At 41.4% G+C, this 19,008-nt stretch overlaps 1 protein-coding gene across 7 annotated transcripts in view; it reads right to left on the bottom strand.

Annotated features, from left to right (window-relative positions):
* Positions 1-14,756, bottom strand: part of TMEM229B (transmembrane protein 229B) — a 48,109-nt gene extending 33,353 nt beyond the window's left edge. For 4 of the 7 annotated variants that reach the window (XR_011600055.1, XR_011600059.1, XR_011600056.1 and 1 more), the window contains exon 1: positions 14,670-14,756. The gene's annotated coding sequence lies outside the window, so the exon portion shown is untranslated. Of the gene's footprint in view, positions 1-5,323; positions 5,408-5,789; positions 6,043-9,046; positions 9,124-13,008; positions 13,069-14,669 lie in introns of those variants that run through there. The other 3 variants (XM_070938267.1, XM_070938275.1, XM_070938257.1) reach the window with 3 other exon arrangements.
* Positions 14,757-19,008: the final 4,252 nt, after the last annotated feature.

The following is a 19,008-nucleotide window of genomic DNA, read 5'->3' as shown; positions in this document are numbered from 1 at the left end:
AAATCAAATCGTTATTACCATCATAAACAAGCATAATTTTTCTTTTAAACAAGAAAAACAGTATTTTCATTTACTCCAACATTTCTACTGCACCTATATGAATTATCATTGTGGCAGCGTTTATGACAATTAAAGTATTGATAATAACAAACTCAATCCCAAAAGCAAATAAACTGAAATAACAGAAACCCAACTTTGTGCTTAACCACTATACCTTGTTAGCATCTGAAAAGTGATTGCTCTCCCAAGTAAGGTATATGAAGTGAAGCAAAGTTCCCAGAGATGCTTAAAACAGAGAAGGCACGTCAAAGTATTCCAAATGTCAATATTTTAATGAAGAGGTAGGCAACCCACAATCAATTCATTACATGCAAGCCCCTTGCCCAGCTCCCAAATTCAGTGTCAAATTTATTTTCAGCAATGAACTTTCCAAACAATTCTGCTTAGAACGGGAATGTCAAGCTTTGACTCTATTTTATATATCTATTTTATCTTAAAACAAGTCCCAAACCACAGAAAAGTACCCAGTGTTTTTTCCCTGTCCTTCATAGTGGTGCCCCCACATTATTAGTGGCTGCTTCAATTCTTTTTTTAATATAGTACACAAAAATATTGTCCATCCCTTATTTAGGGCTTAAAGGCACTTTGAATTAAGCCCAGGAATAAATTGGAGAATGGCCAGGTTGCTAAACAATCAGAACGAGGTCATCCAATTTGCTGGTCCCAGGCATAACTCCAATAGCCATATGATCACACAGAGGTAGCTCCATTAATGAAGCTATAGGTCCACGTGCCAGATAGGCATATGCAGCAATCCTCCTTGAACTGCAGCTCTAAACTTTTCACCCACAGGCCCCAATCTGACCTGCGGAAAACAAAATGAGTTTACAAACAAGCAGTTCTGCAGCACTGAACTTCTCTGATTTGGAGGTCGGTCAGACATATGTTAAGTTTGCTCACTCTATTATAATGAGGTTAAACTTGAAGGTCTTGGAGGCCTCACCTGTGTTTTGAAAGAAAGAAGGATGCCTTGACTGTGTTCAAATATTTTTTTAAAAAATGGGGGGAAGGCATTGTCTGAATTTGTGAAGTTGCAGTTCTTGTATCTCTAAAATAAAATGACATATTAACACTTGCTGAAAAATGACTGATTCCAGAAATATGTATTTTGAAGGTACACCAAAGAAACAACACAGCATGCAAAAAACAATGTTCAAGGAGTTCTATCAGTTCCCGTCTTTTGGAGAAGAAAATTTGATGCCACAATATGACCAAGCACCATCTATTCTTTATTTATTATTAGAAAACTCATCAAACATTTACGGTACACAGATAATCAAAGGTCTGAACAGTCAGAAGCCTTTCATTTTTATAGTAATCATATTAATAATAATAATTATTATTATTATTATTATTATTATTATTATTATTATTATTATTATTTTATTTATATACCGCCCTTCTCCTGAAGGACTCGGGGTGGTGTACAGCCAGAATTAAAACATAAATATACAATATCATAGTTAAAATTAATTAAAATCATTAAATAGTTTTGGCCGAATTTTAAAACCAAAATTAAAACCCAATTTAAAATCATTCAGTTAGACAGCCCCGCCTGTCGGAACAGTAGGGTCTTGAGGGCACAGCGAAAGACCCGGAGGTCAGAGATGTTACGAATATCCGAGGGCAATTCATTCCAAAGGGCAGGAGCTCCGACAGAGAACGCTCTCCTCCTGAGTGTCGCCAGCCGACATAACTTGGCCGACAGTACCCTGAGGAGTCCCTCTCTGTGGGAGCAAACTGGTCAGTGGGAGGCTGTTGGTGGCAGAAGGCGGTCCCATAGATATCCTGGTCCTATGCCATGGAGCGCTTTAAACACCTTGAATTGCACTCGGAAGACCACTGGGAGCCAGTCCAGCTCGCGCAGGAGAGGTGTTACATGGGCGTAACAAGGTGCACCCATAACCACCCGCACAGCTGCATTCTGGACCAGTTGGAGCCTCTGAGTGCTCTTCAAGGGGAGCCCCATGTAGAGAGCATTACAATAGTCCAGATGGGAGGTGATGAGGGCATGAGTGACCGTGCGCAAGGCGTCTTGGTCCAGAAAGGGACACAACTAGCGGATCAGGCGAACCTGATAAAAAGCCCCCCTGGCTACGGCCGTCATATGCTCTTCTAAAGACAGCCATGAGTCCAGGAGGACTCCCAGGTTGTGGGCCCTCTCTGTGGGGGGCAAAGATTCACCCCCAATAGTCAGCAATGGCACCAGCTGACTATACCAGGACGCCGGGAGCCACAGCCATTCAGTCTTGGAAGGGTTGAGCTTGAGCCTATTTCTCCCCATCCAGACCCGCACGGCCTCCAGGCAGCGGGACATCACATCAAGGGTATCATTGGGGTGGTTTGGGGATTAATTATTAATTACAATTGTAATTAATAAGCTAAAAACTACAAAATAAAAAAAACTAAAAGAATAAAAAGAAAAAAGTGCAAAAAGAAAAAGGAAAAATAGAAAAAGAAAAAAAGAATATAGTTAGAAAGAAGAAAAGATGTTGCTTATTGTGAGGTGTTTTTTTTAATGTTCCTCTGTGCACTCACACTTACGAATGATGTCCTTTAAGACAGTCTTGCTTGAGAAATTTCCAAACCTGAGGAGGAATTTTAGTAAGAAGAATGCCTTTGTTCTTTCAGGTGTCAGTCCTGCTATCTCCTTGGTTCCCAAAACAGTGCAGTAGCCTTGAGAACCAAGAATGCCTACTAGGGTCTGCAGTTTGAATCCTAAAATCAGAATCATAGATTTGAAAGGAGCCATAACCCTGGTGGCGCAGTGGTTAGAATGCAGTATTGCAGGCAAACTCTGCCCACAACTGGAGTCTGACCCTGACGGGACTCAAGGTTGACTCAGCCTTCCATCCTTCTAAGGTTGGTAAAATGAGGACCCAGGTTTCTGGGGGCAAAATGTTGACATTTGTAAACCATTCAGAGTATGCTGGAAAGTACCATGGAGTGGCATATAAGTCTTCGTGCTATTGCTACTGCTATTAAATTTACACCCTTGAGTTCAATTCTCTGATCAATGCAAGAATCCAAAACATCCCAGAGAGGTAGCTATCTAGCTTCTTTTACACATCCAGTGAAGAAAAACTTCCCGATACTTTCTGGATAATGGGGTTTGCTGTCAAACTGCTATTTATATTAAGAAGCTTTTTTCTAACATTCATTCAGGATCCCCAATCCCGTAACTTGTGCAATTTCCAGTTACTAGGATCAGTTTCCTTTGAAAATTTAATCCACAATGATAGAAGCTATTATATGTATGCTGTTTCGAAGTCACTGAATGAGCAAAATAGGGCACTGGACCTCTTATGAACAAGGGGGGGGGGAAGGATCTAGTTGTATAAAAACTATCACATCATCTCTATCACATTTTAAAGCAGAACATTTAATTCACTGGTTAAACTCACAGTGATCCAATAGGAATTAAGGTCAGGATGTTATTGCTTAGCAATTTAGCAGATTAACATTTTCCAACTGTTACCTACTCAGTAGAAGGCAATGGGTGATTTACTGGGACACTTCAATTCTGTTCCAGGTTTTCCTACTGTTTTATGGTTTTATTCTAAGCAGGGAATTGGACCTGCTACTTTATATACACTTCAACTTAATGGGATTTACTGTACTTCTGAGATAAAATGTCTAGGTCAACACTGGGCGTATCCAATCCATGGCCCATGGACTGCATGTGGCCGAGGCAAGCCAAAAGGTTGGGATACCCACGGACTACACTATTAGTCAGTCTCATTTTATTAGCCAAGTCAGCAGATGAATGGGTCTGAACTTTAAATATGTTTTAAATCAACTGTCATTACATTTTCAAGAAAATTAAACGTGTTTGTTGCTTTTCTATTTCATTCCACAAAGCGGTTTGCACAAAACTCCAGAACAGGCACAATACTGATGCATCAATAAGAAAGGCAATGCCTTGACATACAATGCACTGTATTTTAAGTTAACTATCAGTACTACTGAGAGCAGAAAAAGTTTTTCTTAAAGAAACACAGTACTCATCTCACTTATTAGCTGAACCTTTTGTTTCTGGCTTCTTAACAGGCTGCATTGCTCAAATCCCTTGCAGATTATATAGATTGTATAATTATTAGCTAAACATTTCTCTTCATTGGTATGAAAATGTGCATGAGGCACTTGATTCTGGTCAAAGATACTAGGTTGCATGGAACAAGTATCAGACTGAAGTTAAAGAACCCCTTCTTAATTCTCAGCTAATATCACCAGCTTCTCAAGTTTTATGCCATAAATAGAGAATACGGTGCGATACTGAATGTGCTTAACAAATGAGGTTCTTTACTCAAATGTGTTTCTCATACAGAACCTGAAGACAAAATTGCACATGGAGAGGATTTATTAGGAAGAGTTTCCAATTACTGCAGTAGATCAGTTAATTCAATAGCAGTAGTCACAGCACAACGTCATCCTGTTCCTTTCTTTCCTACTAAATTTATTTTAAGAATAGTTTGCTAAGATGTGTTTCAAAAGAACTTTAATTTACAACTGTTACAAACAAGCACTCAGTGTGAAAAACAGAATATGTTTTTCAAGTTATTTCATTCATACTGTGATTGCAGCTTGCAGAAGAGGTAAGTGCAGAAGAGTATTCTATCAGAATGGTGTATAGTATATACAGTCTACCTTCTGTTCAGTACTCAGAGAAATAGAAATGCAGGTATTATATTACATCACCCCACCCCACCCCCAAGGTTTGATGTGACTTTTCTAGATACCCTTGGAAGGAAATGTCTCTATTTTTACACTGTGTGTATTCTGCGCAGTGTTTTCCATTATATTGATCATCAATAAAACTGCCTCCTGGCAGTTAGAAAAGTGGTAAGAGCTGGAAAAGCTACAAAATATAGTTTAAATGGCCTGACTTTGAAGGTCTATGCTTTGATGGATAAATATATCTCTTATGGTAACACAAATCTGATTTTAGAAGTTGAATTATGAAAGGACAGGACTATATTATGTAACACAAAGCCAATATAACATGAGGAGCATTTGGCATATGTTCAACCTGTCTTCCAAGGTCAGGTTGGAAGGTTTTAGATTCTGGAGGATCCAGGATAGAACCATGAACTCCTAAGCATCCTCAGAGCCCACTTTGAAATAAGACAACTCGACGTCCCCCAAGACCATAAGTCTGGGGAACTCCACTGCCAACCTTGAAATGAAGTCAAGGAGTTCAGACAGGTTAGCTCTTTCATCAACAATTAAATCGCAGTTGAAAGAAGCCTTATTACAGACTGACCTGGCAATTAGAAGCAGCAGCCAAAAGACTAGACTTCTGAAGATCTGCTGACTGAGAAGAGAGCTGGATACCGAGGACCTAGAACTTGAAATTGATATAAGACATCAGTCCCGTATTCCCCAAAAATGGCCTGCTCCCTGTCTTCTACCATATCTCCTTGTATCTGTCACCATCATAATATTTCAGCCCGTTCCCATCCCCTCAAAGGTAGCACAATCTCCCAATATAGCCCCCCCAATTCCCAAGGCCAAGAACCTCTCATCGTCCTGAACTCCATCCATCCCAGGAAGGGGAATCCGGACATGTTGAGGCATTTTAGTTTCATTAGCTCTCATCGCCATTAGATGGCCACCTCTACACTCCACCCACATCCACACTTCCACACACAGGACCTTTCTCCTGCTACTGATCAAGGACTCCCTTTCCATTCACCTCAACCCCACCCATCCCATCCTTTGAGTCTCACCCAGACAGAAGAATCAGTCTCCATAGGAAACCCACTGTCCACCGACATAGGCAGCTATCTGGTTGTTAGAATCCATGCCAAGTGGTCAACAATTTCTGCATCAATTTCTTCCTCTCTGGCAGAAGAAAAGGCAAAATGGCCTTTGTGGGGAGGGAGGGTGCACAGTAGCCTGCCACTCTATTGTTATCCCCAGCCCTTGTAGGAGCTGGGAAGGAGCCATGGTGGCACAGTGGTTAGAATACTGTATTGCAGGCTGACTCTGCCCACTGCCAAGATCCTGACGAGCTCAAGGTTGATTCAGCCTTCCATCCTTCTCAGGTTGGTTAAATGAGGACTCGGATTATTGGGAGCAATATGCTGTCTCTGTAAATCATCCAGAAAATGCTGTAAAGCACAATGAAGATATATATACCCGTGTTTTCCCAAAAATAAGACCCTGTGTTATATTTTTTGAACCCCAAAATAAGCACTTGGCCTTGTTTTTGGGGAGGTCTTATTATTTTGGGGCACGTGAAGCAAGACGGGGCTCCTCTTGCTTCACATGCTTTCCAGCTCTGCATTTAAATATTTTCAGGGAGGGCTTATTTTCGGGGGGAGGCTTATTTTAGCACATGTGCTTAAAAGCCTGATTGGGCTTACTATCAGGAGATGTCTTATTTTCGGGGAAATAGGGTAAATCTAAGTGCTATTGCTATTGCTAAATGCTATAAAACCTTGAGGACAGTTTCTCTGTGGCCTCTGTTCTCTCTGTCATCTTTCCAGAACATCCTATATACCAGCTGCATGCCCGAGCCAGGGAAAACTGCAACTCTCCCCCTCAGGACAGAATCCTTGGAGGGCTGAGATTCTGAGTTCCTTTAGGGAGGTTCTGCAGGCCCCACAGCTTGGAACACCCAGGGAAAGAGACTAAATGCCTGCCTGGTCACAGTGAAGCACCTGTTACCTTCACACTAGCCACCTCCCCAAGCACACAGGACTTTGATTCTAGAGATAATTATGCATTATATCATTGCCCTTTAAGATAATAATAGGTTTATGCTTTTTTCCATCTTCGTGGTCTTTTTTTTCCCCAGAGTTTCTGTTGAATCTGTAATTTGATGGCAATTACAGTGCCGTTTATTTTAGATCTGTTTATTTGGATTTTGTTTTTATTTTTCATTTCATTGTTACTTTTATGTAGTTGTAATGCTACATTTATAATGTCTGAAAGAAAATTTTATAGGCTTTTTTTCCCATTTCAAGAGTGACTCTAAGAATTCCTCAGCAGACTCCATCCCTTCCTTTTTAATCAACAAAGGAAGTAATAAATTAGAATAGGCAAACTCAGATATGGGCTCACAGATAATAAGCTACATGTTAACATGTTACAACTACAGAATTACAAACGTCTCATACCACAAGATACCATTTGATAGAAGAAAGATGTGTTTTCTACTGGGCTAATAAAATATGATTTGCTCACCATACTGATGCATCAACTGCGTATCCTTTGGTTCATTCTCAATAAGATTCCCCATTGAGTTTGATCTGATATATCACAATTTTTCTAGAGAGCCCTTTTCTCTGCATAGCAGAATACTATCTTTCCATTTCTGCAAAGCAACATAGCTACAAGTAGTCCCTGGGTTACAACTATCTGTTCAGCAATTGTTCAAAGTTATGATGGCCCTAAACTCAAAGTTCTGACTTTGATCAGAACTTTGGGCACTTGGTGATCGGCCCACATTTACAACCAGGTGCAGCATCCCATGGTCATGATCTCCTGCTCTGCTTCAACTTCCACCAACTTCAAACTGACTCTGCTTCAACTTCCACCACCCATCTCTGCCCTTTTGACCACCCTGAACCCTACTTCTGCTTCTTGAGGGAAAAAGTGACTTGTGACCTTTCCTGACAGTTTCCCATTGATTTTTCTCATGGGAAATCAGCAGGGAAGGTCAGAAATTGTGGTCACATGGCCATGGGATGCTACAACTGTGTAATTGCAAACTGGTTGGCAAGTGTTCAAATCACAATGACATGACTATGGGGATGCTGTAACGGCCATAACTTCCAGAACTAATTGTAAGTACCACTCATTCAGCAATGCTACAACTTCAAACAGTCACTGAATGAATGGTCGTTAACCAAGACTACCTGTAGGATGAAATTTTAAGTAGGCTAAAATAATAGGATGAAATTTATGAGAGACCAAGTGGAACCCAGAAAAAAACAAGACAAATGGATAGGTATAGGATAACTAGCTTGGTTTATAGTACTCTGTTCTTTCTCGATCCAGAGTACAGAATGCCAAGTACAGATTTCAGTTATAAAAAAGTAGACTTAAATATTACAAAATAATTTCTGAAAGGAAGACCAGAGGACCAATGGACTACATTAGTTAGAAAGGGGATGGGCTTCATTTTAGGGGACAAGTTCAAGCACCAAATAGGCAACCACATGTCTAAAAAGCTTCACTTTGGATTCCTGCTCTGAGTGAAGAAGGGTGGGAATTTGGTGGCCTCAATAACTCTTTCCAGTTCCATAATAGGAAATGTTCTTTCCATGTTTACCTATGAAACAAAGCTGATGTGACAAAAGTCATTTGTTTAAAAAGTAGGCCAATCTTTTGTTTTGAGATTTCACCAGGAGCTTAGTTTTATAATCTGTCCTAATTAATGCTGGGCAAACATGGGGGTGGGATTAATCACACTTTCCTTGAACCAACCCAGCCAGGTTTGGTGACAAGAAAAACTTGCTCTTTCCAGAATATTACTCAATTTGAAATGAAGTTAGAATATCACTGGGAGCCAAGCTTGTACTAGCATATAGTTTTACTAGTATCTACTATTTTTTCAGGCTAGAAGTTTATTTGCTAAGCAACAGAATGAACAATAATAAACTTTCCATTTATAGAATTGTGCCAGCCCTATTAGATAGGCCAGTCTAAGAAATCAATGCCATCTAAGTCTAGAACTACTTTTATAGTTTAGTTATAGCAACAGAATCTGACAAGACTCCCTGTGCTCCCTGCGTCCCTCAGTTTAACTTTGTACAAATTAGGGACGGGCCTGTGTGAGATATTTGCTCAACATCTCAGTCAACAAATCATTTTTTTTAATGGGTTCATGTCTGAACAATGCCTTGATAGCAGCACTTTTTCCAGTCCTTCCCAGCCGTTCCCTATGCCCTCTTACAAGTTGTAAGGAGTGACCATTTTCCTTTATCTTGAAGGCTGAATCCCGACACCATACACTGACCTGCAAAAAATGACTTACCTCTATAGCCACCATCTACAGATTAAGGCTTTCCATACTGCTCAGTTAAAGTGCTGTCCATTCATCCTTGAGTTTGTAGGCTGTTTGCATGCAATTTTCTATCTAGCTTCTACTGTATTTGGTCCACCCATCAGTGCTTTCCTAATTATGCATGTGCAGTGCCTGATAAGGAGAGCCTGGTAGAGTCCTCTAGTTTTGCTGCCTTCCCTCGCCAATATGTCAACAGCTGATGGAAAAAGATATTGACTGCATTGGGATAAAGTAGGTCTAGATGCCTTCCTGTTCTTCTCCCACTCTTCCTATGCCCCACTGTAGTTTAACTCAACAGTCAAGGGTAAAAAGATTGAATCACAAAGGAGCTGAATTACAGGCAGTATTTCTATCTGGGATTCCTTTCCTTTTTCTTCTGTCAACTTCCAGATTCTACTGTGATGTTTCAGAAGGAAACATAGGGAGGAGAAAACAAGATTATTCCTTCAGTACTGCATCATTTCAGCTTGTTACTCCAATTCAGCCTTTTTCTAGGACATAGATGAAAGCATCTATGGTACTGGTGGCTGAACAGTTTTATGTTATTAGTCACTTCTCAAGAACCACAAGCACAGCACTACTATATCCAACTATTACGCAGGAGACCGAATGACAAAAGATTGGAAGGGAGTACTCCCATCAGCCAGAAATGGACAAAAAGCACCGTTCTAATCCCACCAAGTACTTATTCAGCTTCCCATTTCTGATATAAATAGGAGAAGTAGCTGGGTTCACTGTTATGTTCCTATCCTTTTAACCTGCTTTTCCCAACCTAGCAGCTCCTATGACAGAAGCTGAAGTCCAACACATTCTCAAAGAAGAAGAAAAAAGAAAAACCAAATATTTCTTGAACCTGAAATTGGCACCAATGATTTACATTTCTTTATGAAAGCCCTTATGGGTAAAATATCAGCTATAGTTTTCCAATTTAAAAAGCCCCGTTCATTACAGTACAGAAAATTCCTGGTGACTGGGGGCCAAAGTCACAGTTCAAATCCATAGTTGAAACCTAAACAGGCAGTAAAGGACAGGCTGGTGAGAATTATGTAAAACATAAGCAAGAAAAGAAGTCTCAATTTCTAAGATTTGGAAGATTTAAAGCTGTACCTATCAGGTGAGGTGTAAATACAAATGCTTCCCGTGCATAGTTGGAATACTATATTGTTTTCCAGATATACTATTTGACACAATGAAACAAGAATTTATGCACTCTCACACAGTATTTTATTCACCAAATTCGTTTTCTTGATTTGAATGAGCAGCTTGGCAGCAAAGTTTTACATTTGGCTAGAAATTAAAACTGCTGATATGCCGACTCGGAAAACGGAAATGTTAAAAGTTGATTCCCTTCTAAAAATCACTCCAGCAACTTTGTATACCATGAAACTTTGTTGACTGACAAGTCAGTGGCATATCTTTTACAAACACCATACAGTAGTTTGAAAACTGTTTCCTTTCACGGAGAATAGTTGTTTCCTTATTTTTCAAAGGGAAAAATTGTGAGTTTGCATTGAATGAAGAGCCTAATGCTACTGGATTCCATTAGAATTAGAATCCAGTAGATTCCATTGCAAGACTTGCTTTATGATCAGAGATACTTTGTCCTTTTGTTTAGGTTTGCTTTAATATGTATTTATCCACTGCTTTTTTGCAATATTTTCATGAAGGTCTATAATTTTTATTACTTTGCTCCTCCATCCAGTTTTTGTCAATAAAGGACAACAACAAAAATCCCTGACAGGCTTTTTTTAAAAACTTTAAAATGCATTTACTGTGTGTCTATAAACAGACTTCCAAAGTTCTGCAATTCAGCCATTATAAAACTCTCCTACTTCTAGGATTACATCATGTGTACTTCTAGTAGGAAGTGAGTTGTACTAACAATATGACACTTCTGGGTGTAAACATCAAAAAGTTCAAAATGTTATTTCTCAACTTCTACGGTTATAACCCAACACTTTAGAGCTAGTTCTAGAAATTAAGGCAGGTGCTCCCCAGTCAGAGTGAAACTAAGAATATATTAATACCTTCTGCTAAAAAGGCTTCAACTTGGTTGAATAAGCACCTACATATATTTTATACACTCCTCAGTTACTGGAGTCTAATAATTTTCTCCCCAAATTCCCCTGTCTCAAACATACATTTTTAATCACCCATTCTACTTGTTCTTTCTATCATACATAATAACCAGTCCTTTTATTATTTAAAAAAACAAGAACCCAATGTCAGTATTACTTTCTTATTTTTCAGTGTAGAAAAATATTGCCTTGTGACATGCAAATTTCTAAAGTTAAGGATTTTTTTTTCTAGATTTCAAGCAACATAGATCACCAATAGTTTTTCCAAAGAAGCACAGTATACCACAATATAAGATCAAAATTGTTCTTGCGTAGATGACTAAATACAACCAGGGTTCTGTTTAGAATCATGGACGAAAAAACAAATAATGAAAAGAAAAAGAACAGAATATGGTCATAACTACCCTGTTTCCCCCAAAATAAGACATCCCCTGATAATAAGCCCAATCGAACTTTTGAGCGCATGGCAATAAGGCCAAGCACTTATTTCAGGGTTCAAAAAAAATAAGACAGGGTCTTATTTTTGGGGAAACACGGTACTTAATCCAGTATTTCCAGTATCAGGGCCTGGTAGCTCAGCAGACTAAAAAGCATTGTGATTAACACCAGCTGTCTGCAATTACTGTAAGTTCAAATCTCACCAGGCTCAAGGTTGACTCAGCCTTCCATCCTTTCTAAGGTAGGTAAAATGAGGATCCAGTTTGTGGGGGCAATAAGCTGACTTTGTATAAAAATATACAAAAGTATGAAGGCTATTGCTTAATGCGTTGTAAGCTGCCCTGAGTCTCCAGAGAAGGGCGGCATATAAATCAATTTTTTTTAAAAAAGTATTTCATAAATTTCATATTATTTTAAAAAAAATACTTTCTGCATTTCCTAGCTATAACAAAAAGACTTCAATATGTGTGGTCTATGCCTATTTAAGCCTCATGAATTGGGTGTTCAGTTGCAATCTCTCTCTCTCCATGAGAAACAGGAACAGAATCGATTATGCTTCAAATAAGATAATATGAAGGCTTAATTAAGTTTCTTCTTTTTGCGTAAATAAAATTTTCTGAAGAAAATTAAGTTATCATTCTGTAGTAATTTATTGTGTTTAAGTTTTTCAATTTACTTGGAAAACTTGTTCTTGGAATTGGACATTTATTAAGGACATTGGTTTACAACAATGCAACAATTTCATTGGGTTAGAAGGTTACTTCAACTGGAAGGACATTCAGTCTCTCTCCCAAGATTCTGTTTATTCCCTAGTGGTTGAGATTATCATCACTATTTTAAAACCTTGGCTGTTTCAATCAATACAGTGCAACGGGTTTCAGCACAAGATTCTTGGTCACGGAATAAAATACTGTACATTTTTCTGTGCGATGCTGATACACATTTAGTGATGTTTTCCCCTTTAGAATTAATTAATTGGCAAAAACAGGAAACATAACACTTCTCCATTTCACTTAATTTTAGTTTGCAAAGGTATTTTTCAGTTTAAACTTTTAAAAGGAAGATATACTTTTGTTTTACTGATCACAGCAAATGAGGAAAAACTTTCTGGCTTTTGGTATGGTATGAAAATAATACTGTTAATGATAAAAAGAATACATCTTACAGAGGCTGTGTCATATTTTATTTAATGATTTTCACAATGATCAGCACTGCATATTTTAACATCCCCTAAACACTATATTCAATGCAATGATCCTGTTGATTACATAAATAAATATTGTTACTGATTACATAAATACACATTGTTACAATGTTGTGCAATGTTAGGTCAAACCTATCATCTTACACATCACGATATACCCACACCAAATACACTTAATTTATATCACCCCCGGGGTAAGAGTTTCTACTCACGGGATGTACAGAAAGCTCTATCTTCAGCAGCCTCCTTATAACTGGCACCCAAGATATGTGACACTACCATTCATATAATCTCTGGAGAGTTTACCAAAGCATGCTGGTTATGGAGTGCTGGGCATAATCCAACACTTTGGGAGGATCATGTTGGAAGAGTTTTCCCTCAACATGCAAGGACTCATAGATGTTTCTGAACAATCTAATAAATCTTGCTGTAGGAGTTAGGAAGAAGGGCCATGACTGATTTCGTAGAACAGACTCCATGTTCTGTAACACCAAAAATCCATTAAAAGTATAATGGCATGTTGGAGACCACTAACTGAATTATGTTGGGGGACATGTGTCTTCATAGATAGGAGACAGCCAAGGAACTCCTTAACTGTCAAAGTGGGCAGACGAGATAGGAGACATACACCATGTGAGCTGTGAGCTATATACTGAGGAAATAAACCTTGCAAAAGCTTGTAAGTTTTAAGAGAGAACAATACTTAGATTTCCTTGAGAGTCACCTCCTATTTTATTTATTTATTTATTTGTTTGTTTAAATTTCTATACCGCCCTTCTCCAAATAGGACTCAGGGCGGTGCACAGCCTAAGTAAAAACAAAGCATACAAAATTTAAAAAACAGTATTAAAATAATTAAATTTTCTCTTCTAGCCTCAGCTTCCCATTTACAAAATGAGAATAACCATTTGCCAGCCTATCTCACAGGACTGACATGAAAATCAATGAGCCCAATGCTTTTTTTAAAGAAAAAAAAGTTTTATAAACATGTTTTTTTCACGCTTGGGGCAAGAAGAGTAGGATCAGAAGTAACAATCTTGAGATCTGGAAGGCACATCCTCCCTATTTGGGGCTCTTCAGAATTTGGGCAGCTGAAGTCGAATACATGACAGTGAAAACAGAGAGACAGACAATCTGAGGAAAATCTGAGGATTTAGCAACTGAAATACACTCCCACAGCAGCGGGAGGTGACCACGCCGCCTGGGAAGGATGCGAGACAACTGGAGGGCACCGCGTGTTCAAGTAGACCCTTTTAGAGGAGGGAGAGCGGCAAGAAATCCCCGGGCGTGACGCGAAGCTCGCAAGTAGCTACGCCAGCGTCCGAGCAAGAGGATTCCCCGCTTCCCACGATACACACGGCCGAGCGCAGAGGACACGCTGTGTGTGTGTGGGGGGGGGTGTCTCCCGCGGGAGTCCAAAAAGAGAGAGAGCGCGCGCGCCAAGAAGCCTCGGGCCGAACTCCTCCGAGCCCGCTCCAGGCCAAGCCCACCACACAGGATGCAGCAGCTCAGCATCCTTCCCAGGCCGTCGGGGGCGTGGCGGATCGGAAGCCGGGAACCCAGGCAGGAAGATGGGAGGCTGGGGGAGCGATTAAGGAGCAGGATCCGGCTAAAGAAGGGCAGCCGAGGAAAACCGCCCGTTTGCCTTCCGCTTCTCTTAAGCACCTCCTCGCTTTGTTACGGGCTGAGCTCTCTTCCTCTCGCGCGGATCCCCGCGGAATTGGCCCGGGGCTGCGAGTTGCAGCGGGTCAAAAGCGGAAGCCCGAGCGCGCTCATCGCGGTCGCCCTGGTCCTCCGCCTCCGAGCATCTGCGCCCCGCACCCGTTGCAGGGAGGAGGAGGAGTAGGGAGGAGGCCTCTGCGGATGCACCTACCCGGGTGACGCTGGGCAGCGGGACGCAAGGAGGGCCGGCCGGCCGGCGCAGGTGCCTGCTCACCGCAGCGCCGCGGCTGGGATCCGCTCAGCAGCGCTTCATCCGCATCAGCTCCATGGACGGATCCGAGCCGGCAGCTGTTCCTTTTGTAGCCGCTCTTGCCGCGGCCGAAGATCAACTGTGCCAATGAAGAGGACCCATAGCGTGGATGCGGTTGCAATGCAAACTGCACATGCTCCTTCCTGACAGCCGGCCGCCTCCCCCGCCCGCAGCCCTTCGATCGCTTAACCCTTTCGCTGCTGCGCCCTGGAGGCGCAGGCTGGGCGGAGGGGAAGTCAAAAGGGCGGGAGGGAAGACCAGGCCGACTTCCTCAACTCGGTTCCGCCGTCCCTGCGCTGCCGCAGACACCCATCCCCGACGTTGGCTTCCCTCTCCGGCCGCCTGCGCTGGGCTGAGGAGCCGTAGCAAGGGAAGAGTTACTCCGTCCAGGTCCTTGGTTGGCTGCGTTCCCTTCCTGGTTTGAATAATTTACCTCCTGGCAATTTGCACGCAGCCCGCAGTTGGCCCAGGCCCCGGGTCCCCTGTGGCTCCTTGAGGCCGAGAGATGGGTTTGTTGGATGGCTTTGTCGCTCAGGGCTGAACTGTGGAAGCCCTTGGTGCTCCTTTGAGCTGGGCTATATACTTACAGACCTCTCATTACCCCGTTAGGTAACGCCACCAGTGTTAGTGAATGTGGGGTTTGCTTCCTGCTTAGATATATATTAGCGTGGGCTGCCAATGTTGACAGGTTTGTGGGTTTTTTCCCCCTTGGTAGCTCCTTGATTTCAAAATCAACATTACAAGAATGTCCCTTGATGGAAGATCAAAAGTCACGGTTAAGGCTAGATCCAAGGTGGCTGCAGGAGATAAAGTGGAAGAGAAGCAGATCTTCCTTCTCCATCTGGCTTAGTTTTGCAGCTGGAATAGATCATTCCCTGCACCTGTTATGGGGGCAGGAGATGGGAAGTCCCCTCTTGGATCCCTGAGCCACCAAGAGAAGAGGTGCAAAGTTATTTGGTTTCTCCTTTAAGAATGTTAGGAATGTTTATTTATTCAATTTCTATAGCCACCGTCTCAGCCAATGACTCTGAAAAGATTACAGGTCTAATATTGTGTCTCTGGCAGAATCAGCACCCCAGTAGCTTCTATGCAGCAGGGATTGCATAGGCTAAATACAAGTCCCCTCAACCAGGCCACCAGAATGGCAAATTTTCAGGGCGGCAGCAAAGAGCTTCAGCATCAATCTATGATGATATGTGGGAAAGACCTTAGAAGAGATGCTGTCTAGGGCAGCGGTCACCAACTGGTGGTCCGTGGACCACTGGTGGTCCGCAAGAAAATTTAGGTGGTCCGCAGAAAAATTATTTGCATTTTTAATATTGCAACTATTCTCCAACTATGGCCCCTGGGCCGGATACGTGCAATGAATGCTTGTGTTACTGCAGAGAGTCTCCCCCTTCGGGGTCTTTTTGTGCGGGTTGGAGGGGGGCAGAAATTCCAACTTGGGGTCTGTTTCAGCCTCCTGGCGCGGGGCTTTGTGTGAAGGCTGGAAGGAAGCGCCACTGGTGGCGAAGAGCCGGAGGGCCTTATTCCAGTGGGACTGTATCGTGGCCTGAAATTGGCTGACCATCTCAGCCTGCTCAGCCTCCAGCGCCAGTACCTGGCCTTGCACTCCTGCGGGTCTTGTCAAGCCTATGCTTGTAGTCCTCAGTGAGGTGCTTCTGCTGAGCCTCCTTCTTGGTCAGATCCAATTTGAACTGAGCCAGCTGTTTTGCCAACTCTTTTTCGTGGTGGCTGTTTAGCTCCAACAACTGCTTCCTGTTGGAGCCCAGGCAGGCAGGCAAGGAGTGGCTGAGAGGGAAGGGGCGAGTAGAGGCTGTCGAGGCGCCCCTCGATGTGAGTGACATCAAGTTAGTCATGCCCACCCAGTCACATGACCACCTAGCCACACCCACCCAGCCGGTCATTAAGCAGATCATATTAGTGGTCCACGGGATTTAAAATTATGAATTTAGTGGTCCCTGAGGTCCGAAAAGTTGGTGACCACTGATCTAGGGAATAGTCAGATGGAAAACAACATAGTCTGTAGCTGGAAAATTGATGGGTCAAGAGCAGGGGTGAAATGTAAAATTTGTTACTACCGGTTCTGTGGGCGTGGCTTAGTGGGAGGTAATGTGACAGTGGGCGTGGCCACCTTTTTTTTTTTTTTAACTTTTCAAAGCATTTTTTCTAATGCTTTGAAAAGCCTCTGCCAATCAGGCAACTGAGCTGGGATCGTCAGAGAGGCGTTTTAAAAAATGCCTCTCTGCTGATCAGGCAACTCAGCTGGGATCATCAGAGACTTTTCAAAGCATTTTTTTACCACCTCTTCGGCCAAGAGGTTGCAGAAAAAAATGCTTTGAAAAGCCTCTGACAATCCCAGCTGAGCCGCGCGATCATCAGAGGCTTTTTTTTTACTTTTAAAAGCATTTTTTTGTCGGAAGAGGTTGTAGAAAAAATGCTTTGAAAAGTTAAAAAAAAGCCTCTGATGATCGTGTGGCTCAGCTGGGCATGGTGGGGGGGGGCAGGGATTTTTGCTACTGGTTCCCCGAACCACCTGCCGCCATCGCTACCGGATCGGGTGATCCAGTCCGAACCGGGAGCATTTCACCCCTGGTCAAGAGGCTCAGAAAGTTCCCTCCCTAGTTTCCCAGGCTGTAAGGGAAAGGGCAGTACTATCAGACTTGTAAGATTCTGATGATGTAGCTTCACAATAATGTAAAATTAGTTGATCTGAACACATTTCCTGTCTGGTCTATTTGGAAAGGCTAACTCCACCCCTGGGCTAAGACTGGGCCCACCGAAGTGGATGATGTCCATTGCTTGTTATATACATTTTTATATGTATGAGAGAGAGAACCAGTGTGCAGGGTTAGGAGCAGGGAGAACCTTTCATAGAGCATAGAGAGAATGGGTGACATTGTGGGATAAATTTATTTTAGAAGTGCTTTGACTTCAGATAAGGGCCAAGGAGAAATTTGGCTTCTTTTGCACTTCTGTTCATTTTTTATGACTAATGGGTGGATTGTACTCTAATTTATTCCCGGGAGAGTTTTTTAACATTGAAATGGAAATTGCTGCATTGATGCCATATAACCTTGTCAAGTCCTGACCTTTTTTGAATACTTTTTGAATGCTGGTTACAATGTTCTAGTTCCTGATGTTTAGTTTTGGCCAATAGATGCCTGGAAACAGGGCACAAAAAAGGTGTGAATCTGGGTTTCAGAGTACCCATCCCTTCTATAAACAATTGTACTCTTTCAAAATTCAATATATTTCATTTAACATATAATGAAACTGTTTCTCAGATTAATTCCTTTCTGGGATTATATCTACTGTTAATTTGTTTGATTTGGGAATGGGTTCTACAAGACCAGTCTTGAAAGTTTATACTGCAATGACAGGGGGTGCACAGGAATTTAAGCATATTTAAGGAAAGATATGAAATAAAGTTCTGTTTTGTAAATGAGATTGTTCTCTCTCAGCTACTTTTTTTCCAATAATTTATTTTGAAAAATTTCTACAGCCATTACGAGATACATGTTTAAGGTAAAAACCAAGAAAGATTAAAAATCTATGAATGAAAAATTTCTGTCTGAAAAAAAATTGGCCTTTTAATACTTATTATTCTGCTATAAAAATTAAAGTCTTTGAATAACATTCAATCTATTTGCTGAAGTAATAAAAAAGAAAATCAGTCAAATATTTCCCCCTACATTTATGTAGCTTATTAAGCCATGCTGGTATACATAACTTTCACGATACCCAAATGTCTTCCTGCTTTTGTTTCTCTTGTATATGGCATCCTGTCAGGAGGAATTCTGTGAATCAAGCTGGGTGTTTCCAGTGAAGAAAACTTCAACTTCTTTTATTTTACAGCTCCTGTTGACTGATAGCCCAAAAGGCCTTTGTCTAAATGCATCTATTGTACACAAAGAGAAATGGGTGAGACTTTTGTGACCTGTAATTCTGGTTAGGAGTGTATGAGCTTCTAATTGAAATATGAGGAAATATGAATCTCCTCTTCACAGAATATCTTTCAGCACCAGTAGCTCATCTGTTGGCACCTGTTAGCTTGTTGCCTTCCAAAGGAACAAATGTTATGGATAAAATACCACTGTAGCAGGACCATCTGAGTTTTCCTTTCTGAAGATCTAAGTGTCTTAAGTTGTGAGGTCTATTTCTGTATGTTGAGAATATGAATCTTAAAAACAAACATGTAAAAATAGGACCAAGAATTGTCATATGTTTCTTTAAAAAA

The sequence above is a fragment of the Pituophis catenifer genome, unplaced genomic scaffold, assembly GCF_029215685.1.
Source record: "Pituophis catenifer annectens isolate HBS135680 unplaced genomic scaffold, rPitCat1.0.hap2 SCAF_1, whole genome shotgun sequence".
Classification (NCBI taxonomy): domain Eukaryota; kingdom Metazoa; phylum Chordata; class Lepidosauria; order Squamata; family Colubridae; genus Pituophis; species Pituophis catenifer.
Note: the sequence above shows the minus strand (reverse complement) of the source record. Positions and strands in the feature narration are given on the sequence as shown.